General features: G+C 36.5%; 1 pseudogene; it reads left to right on the top strand.

The window, feature by feature from the left end:
• The first annotated feature begins 2,043 nt into the window (after positions 1–2,043).
• Positions 2,044–3,786, top strand: LOC112911668 (T-complex protein 1 subunit zeta pseudogene; annotated as a pseudogene).
• The last annotated feature ends 4,243 nt before the right edge of the window (positions 3,787–8,029 follow it).

Raw genomic sequence — 8,029 nt, 5'->3', positions numbered from 1 at the left:
GAATATAAATAATAGTGAAAGGGAATAAAGGGGAAAGGAGAAAAAATAAGTGGGAAATATCAGAAAGGGAGACAGAACATGGAAGACTCCTAACTCTGGGAAACGAACTAGGGGTGGTGGAAAGGGAGGAGGACGGGGGGGTGGTGACTTGGTGGCAGGCACTGAGGTGGGCACTTGACGGGATGAGCGCTGGGTGTTATTCTGTATGTTGGCAAATTGAACACCAATAAAAAATAAATTTATTATTAAAAAAATAAAAAGAATAAAAAATAAAAATAAATTTAACTTGGAAAAAAATAAAAAATAAAAAAATAATAAAAATGAGAATGGGTTAAGGCAATTCAGAAACATAATCAAACATAATAAGAGCCACATTATGGGGATCTCAGAAGAATAAGAGAGAGAAGGAGTAGAAAAGCTATTTTCAGTATAGCTGAAAACTTCCCTAATCTGGGGAAGATAACAGACAACCAGATTCCAGAAGTACAGAGAACCGTGCTTCCCAAACTAGCTCAAGGAGGCTGACACAACACGTAGTAATTAAATGGAAAAAGTACTGATAAAGAGAGAATCTTAAAAGCAGCAAGAGAAAAGAAAATTTAGTTATATTCAAGGAAACCCCATAAGGCTATCAGCTGATTTTTCAGCAAAAACTTTGCAGGCCAGAGTAAAGTGGCACGATATACTCAAAGTGATAAAAGGAAAAACAACAACAACAATAACAACAACAAATCTGGCAACCAAGAGTCTACCTGGCAAAATTACCATTCAGAATAAGAGGAGAGATTAAGTAGTTTCCCAGACAAACAAAAGTTAAGGGAGTTTATTACCACTAAATTAGACTTGTAAGAAATGTTAAAGCAAATTCTTTGAGTGGAAATAAAAGGCCATAAACAGGAATATGAAAATTATGAGAGGAAAATTTTCATAGGTAATTGCAAACATATAATATATGTAGTACATTAATCACTTATAAAACCAGTTTGGAGGCTAAAGCACTAACGCAGTAAAACCTATATCTATATCTATATATAACCTATATATATCTAGATATAACCTATATCTAAATATAACCTATATCTAAAAAATCTGTCAAGGGATTCACACACACACACAAAAAGTAGAGTATGACATTATATACATAAAATGGGGGAAGTAAAAATACAGTGCTTTTAGGATGGGTTCCAACTTAAGAGATCATCAACTTAATATAGACTGTTATATACATAGGATGTTATATACATAAAACTAATGGTAACCACAAATACAAAACCTATGATATATACACAAAACATAAAGAGAATTAATCCAAGTATGCTGTGGGGGAGGTCAGAAAGGTGTGTAGGTCGGGCAGAGGGGGAACAGACCAGGCGGGCACCACAGGCCAGGGCCTCTGCACTCGCCAGCCACACTCTCCCAGGTGGCCCCACATCCTATTCAGGCCATTTCCCTTCTCTCTCCTTTTTTTAAAATTTTTTTTATTGGAGTTCAATTTGCCAACATATAGCATATCACCCAGTGCTCATCCCGCCAAGTGGCCCCCTCAGTGCCCATCACCCAGTCACCCCAACCCCCTACACACCTCCCCTTCCACCACCCTTTGTTCGTTTCCCAGAGTTAGGTGTCTCTCATGTCCTGTCACCCTCACTGATATTTCCCACTCATTTTCACTCCTTTCCCTTTTATTACCTTTCACTAATTTTTATATTCTCTAAATGAATGAGACCATATAATGTTTGTCCTACTCCAATTGACTTGCTTCACTCAGCATAATACCCTCCAGTTCCATCATGTTGAAGCATATGGTGGGGATTTGTCATTTCTAATGCTTGAGTAATATTCCATTGTATACATAGGCCATAGCTTCTTTATCCATTCATCTTTCGATGGGCACTGAGGCTCCTTCCACAGTTTGACTATTGTGGACATTGCTGCTATAAACATTGGGGTGCAGGTGTCCTGCCGTTTCATTGCATCTGTATCTTTGGGGTAAATCCCCAGTAGTGCAATTGCTGGGTTGTAAGGCCATTTCCCTTCTAACTGATGCCGCCTCTGCAGAGAACAAAGCAGTCTGCATGCGCTCACCCCCAGCACCCTGGTGACCCCAAGGGCTCGGCGGGCTGTTTCTCTGAAGGGAGGGTGGGGTGCGGCACCATTCCTGTTGCCTGCTGGGTGCAGAGAAGCAGCCAGCCAGGGCCCCAGCTCCCGAGGATCCGGGTGAAGCCCAACTGCAGTGGGACTATGGACTAGGTCTCCGATGAGAAAGTCACACTGATTCATTTGTGCCCATTGAACAGGCTCGTTTCTGGTGCTGCAGACATCAAGCTTACTAAAGATGGCAACGTGCTTCTTCATGAAATGCAAATTCAGCACCCAGCAGCCTCCCTAATAGCCAAAGTAGCAACAGCCCAGGATGACATAACTGGTGATGGTACCACTCCCAACGTCCTAATCATTGGAGAGCTACTGAAACAGGCGGATCTCTACATTTCTGAAGGTCTTCATCCCAGAATAATAACAGAAGGATTTGAAGCTGCAAAGGAAAAGGCACTTCAGTTTTTGGAACAAGTCAAAGTAAGCAAAGAAATGACAAAGAAATGGTAGATGTGGCCAGAACATCTCTACTTACTAAAGTGCATGCTGAACTTGCTGATATCTTAACAGAGGCTATAGTGGACTCGATTTTGACCATTAAAAAAACAAGATGAACCTATCAATCTCTTCATGGTTGAGATCATGGAGATGAAACATAAATCTGAAACTGATACAAGCTTAATCAGAGGTCTTGTTTTGGACCACGGGGCAAGGCATCCTGATATGAAAAAAAAGGGTAGAAGATGCATACATCCTCACATGCAATGTGTAGTTAGAGTATGAAAAACAGAAGTGAATTCTGGATTTTTTTTTTTTTACAAGAGTGCAGAAGAGAGAGAGAAACTTGTAAAAGCTGGAAGAAAATTCATTGAAGATAGAGTTAAAAAATAATAGAACTGAAAAAGAAAGTCTGTGGTGATTCAGATAAAGGATTCATTGTTATTAATCAAAAGGGACTTGACCCCTTTTCCTTAGATGCTCTTGCAAAAGAAGGCTTAGTAGCTCTGCATAGAGCTACAAGGAGAAATATGGAAAGGCTGACTCTTGATCGTGGTAGAGTAGCTCTAAATTCTATCGATGACCTAAATTCTGATTGTTTGGGACATGCAGGACTTGTCTATGAGTATACATTGGGAGAAGAGAAATTCACTTTTATTGAGAAATGTAACAATCTTCGCTCCATCACATTATTGATCAAAGGACCAAATAAGCACATGCTCACTCAAATCAAAGATGCAATAAGAGATGGCTTGAGGGCTGTTAAAAATGCTATTGATGATGGCTGTGTAGTTCCGGGTGCGGGTGCAGTCGAAGTGGCAATGGCAGAAGCCTTGATTAAATATAAGCCCATAGTAAAGAGGAGGGCCCAGGAGTTCAAGCGTTTGAAGGAAATGCTTAATGATGAAGGAAACAATCCAATGCATCACATTGCTCATTATTCCCAAGGTTCTTGCTCAGAACTCTGGCTTTGACCTTCATGAAACACTAGTTAAAGTTCAAGCAGAACATTTAGAATCGGGTCAACTTGTGGGTGTAGACTTGAGCACAGGTGAGCCAATGGTAGCAGCCAAAGTAGGCATATGGGATAACTACTGTGTAAAGAAACAGCTCTTTCACTCCTGCACTGTGATTGCCACCAACATCCTCCTGGTTGAGGAGATCATGTGAGCTGGAATGTCTTTGACAGGTTGAATTTGAAGTTTCCTTTGTGTCCTCTGAATCATGAAGACTATTGAGAGATCTTAAGGATATAGCTACGGAAATTTTGTCCAAGCTTCAAGTAATTTTTCAAAAGCATTTTGTTTTCCCATATGAAAAAAAGAGAATACTGACACTTAAACTCTGAAGTTCTGAAATTAAAATTGCACTGCAGTGTACACACATTAAGTAGGCCATTTTTACCCAGTGAACCAGATGTTTTGCTTTAGCTTCAGTGATGTAAAAGTACCATGTTAGATAAATATATGTTATCTACCTTGCTATTAAATGTTTCTTGAAAAACAAAAAACCAAAAAAAAAAAAAAAAACAAAAAAAAATCCGAGTATTTCATGAAAGAAAGACAGAAAACCACAAGAGAAGAGAGTAAGAAGAATGAAGGAACAGAGAAACTATAAAAACAATCATAAATTGTTAAAGGTAACAAAATGACAATAGGTACATAACTATCAATAATTTCTTTGAATGTAAATGAACTAAATGTTGCAATCAAAAGACATAGTGTGACTGAAGGATAAAAAAACAAGACTGATCTCTGTGCTGCCTACAAGAGACTTGCTTCAGATCTGAAGCAGACTGAAAGCAAAAGGATGGAAAATATTAATCATGCAAATGGAAGTGAAAAGAAAGCTGGGTAGCAATATTTTTATCAGACAAAAGAAACTTTCAAACAAAAACTGTAACAAGAGAAAAAAGCACTATGTAATGATGATGGGAAAAATCCAATAAGAGGATATAACAATTATAAATATCTATACACCCAACACAGAGCACCTAAATACATAAAAGTATTATTAACAGACATAAAGAAAGAAATTAACAGTAACTCAATAATATTTGGGAACTTTTAAGACTCCTCTTAAATCAATGGATAGATTAGCCAGGTAGAAAATCAACAAGGAAACAGTGGCTTTGAGTGACACATAGGATCAGATAGACCTAATAGATATATGCAGAATATTCCATCCCAAAACAGTGGAATATACATTATTTTCAAGAGCACTGGAACATTCTCCAGAACATATCACATATTAGACCACACAACAAGTCTCAATGAATTCAAAGAGACTGAAATCCTATCATTATGTCTTTTCTGATGATAACTGTATGAAAGTAGAAATAAATCACAAGAAAAAATCTGGAAAGAACATGAATATAGGGGCTAAGTAATATGCAACAATAAATGGATAAACTAAGAAATCAAAGGGGAAATAAAAAATATATGGAGGCAAATAAAAATGAAAACACATGGTCTAAAATCTTTGGGATGCAGCAAATGCTGTTTTAAGAGGGAAGTTTAGAGTAATACAGGCCTACCTCAAGAAACAAGAAAAATCTCAACCTAACCTTACATTTAACAGACCTGGGAAACAAAGAGCAAATGAAACCAAAGGCCAGTAAAATGAAGGAAGCAATAAAGATGAGAGCAGAAATAAATACAATTGAGACAAAAAAATCTAAAGGATCAGTGAAACCTGAAGCTGGTTCTTTCAAAAGATCAACAAAATTGATAAAACTTCAGCCAGACTCATCAAGAAAAAAAGAGAGATGACGCCTATAAATAAAATGAGAAATGAAGGGAGAGAAGTAACAACTGACACTAAAGACATGCAAAAAAATATGAGACATTATGAAAAATTATATGCCGACAAATTGGAACACCTAGAAGAAATTGATAAATTCCTAGAAACATCTCCCCTTCCAAAACTGAATCAGGAAGAAACAGAAAATTTGGACAGACTGATTACAAGCAATGAAATTGAATCAGTAATCAAAAACTCCCAACAAAAGTCCAGGATCAGATGGCTTCACAGGTGAATTCTATTAAAAAAAGATAGGTTAATATCTATTTCTCAACTATTCCAAAACATAGAAAAGGAAGGAAAGCTTCCAAATTCATTCCATGAAGCCAGCATTATACTGATACTAAAACCAAATAAAGATACACACACAAAACAAAAACAAAAACCTATATGTCATTATCTCAGAGGAACATAAATGTAAAAATCCTCAACAAAATATTAGCAAACTGAATCCAACAACACGTTAAAAAATTATCCACCATGGTCAAATGGGATTTATTTAAGGGATGCAAGCACAGTTCAATATTCACAAATCAAACTGATACATCACAGATAGTATCAAGGGAAAGAATAAAAAGCATATGATCGTCTCAATAGATGCAGAAAATGCATTTGACACAGTGCAACACTTATTCATGATAAAACTCTCAACAAAGTAGATTTGGAGGGGACATACCTCAATATAATAGAGACCATATATGTAAACCCCGCAGCTAGCATACTTAAAGATGAAAAACTGAGAGCTTTCCTCTAAGATCAATACCAAGAAAAGGATGTCCATTCTTACCACTTTTATTTAGCATAGTACTGGAAGTCCTAGTCACAGCAATCAGATAACAAAAAAGAAATAAAAGGCATCCAATTTGGTCAAAAGTAAAACTTTTATCATTTGTAGATGACATGATACCATAAAGACTCCACCAAAAAAACTTCTACAACTGATAAATGAATTCAGTAAAGCTGTAGTATACAAATCTTATATACAGAAATTCATTACAGTGTATACACCAACAATGATGCAGCAGAAAGAGAAAATAATCTCATTTACAATTGCACCAAAAAGAATGAAATACCTAGGATTAAACATAAGTAAGGAGGTGAAAGGCCTAGAATCTGAAAACTATAAAATATTAATGAAAGAAATTGAAGATGACACAAATAGGAAGATATTCCATGCTCATGGGTTAGAAGAACACATTTTTAAAATGTCTATACTGTCTAAAGCAATCTACACATTTAATCCAAGCCCTATCAGAATACCAACGACATTTTTCACACAACTAGAATAATTCTAAAATTTTTATGGAACCATTAAAGACCCTGGATAGCCAAAGAAATCTTGAGAAAGAACAAAAAGCTGAGGGTATTATAATACCAGATTTCAAGATGTAGTACAAAGCTATAGTAATCAAAGCAATATGGTACTGGCATAAAAACAGACACATAGAACAATAGAACAGAAAACCCAGAAATGGACCCACAACTATATGGCCAATTAATCTTTGACGAAGCAGGAAAGAATATCAAATGGAAAAAAGACAGTCTCTTGAACAAATGGTGTTGGTAAAACTGGATAGCAACATGCAAAAAAAAAAAAATGAAACTGGACTACTTTCTTACACCATACGCAAAAATAAATTCAAAATGGATGGCAGCCCTAAATGTGAAACAGGAAACCATCAGATTCCTAAAGGAGAACATGGGCAGCAACCTCTTTAATATCCATTGTTCAACTTCTTACTAGATTGATCTCCAGAAGCAGGGGAAACAAAGGCAAACATGAACTATTGGGACTTCATCAAGATAAAAAAACATCTGCACAGTGCAATCAACAAAACTAAAAGGCAATCTACAGAATGGGAGAAGATATTTGCAGGGACATATCTGAGAAAGGGTTAGCATCCAAATTATATAAAGAACTTATCAAACTTAATACCTCCTTCCCCCAATAAATAACCCAGCTAAGAAATCAGCAGAAGACATGAATAGACAGTTTTCCAAAGAAGATACCTAGGTGGCTAACAGACACATGGAAAGATGTTCAACATCACTCATCATCTGGGAAATACAAATCAAAACAATGATGAGATACCACCTCACAACTGGAAGAAGAGCTAAAATTAACACAGGAAGCATCTCTTCCTTGATGCTGGCAACATCTCTTGATGTTGGCAGGATGCAGAGAAAGGGGAGCCCTGGGAATGCAAACTGTGCAGCCACTGTGGAAAACAGTATGCAGTTTCCTCAAAAAGTCAAAAATAGAACTAACTTAAGACCCAGCAATTGCACTACTAGGTATTTACCCACAAAATACAAAAAAAAAAAAAGAACTCAAAGGGATACATGCACCCCAATGTTTAGAGCTGCATTATTTACAATAGTCAAATTATGGAAAGAAACCAAATGTCCATTGACAGATGAATGGATAAAGCACATGTGGTATATACATAGAATGGAATATCACTTAACCTTCAAAAAGAATGAAAGTTTGCCATTTGCAACAATGTGGATAGAGCTAGAGACTATTATGCTAAACAAAATAAATCAGAGAAAACAAATACCATATGATTTCCTCATATGTGGAATTTAAAAAACAAAACAAAACAAATGAACATGGGGAAAAGAGAAGCAAATC

The sequence above is a fragment of the Vulpes vulpes genome, chromosome 12 (genome assembly GCF_048418805.1).
Source record: "Vulpes vulpes isolate BD-2025 chromosome 12, VulVul3, whole genome shotgun sequence".
In the NCBI taxonomy this organism is placed as follows: Eukaryota; Metazoa; Chordata; class Mammalia; order Carnivora; family Canidae; genus Vulpes; species Vulpes vulpes.
The sequence above is the reverse complement of the archived record's forward strand: the minus strand, read 5'-3'. Positions and strand labels throughout refer to the sequence as shown.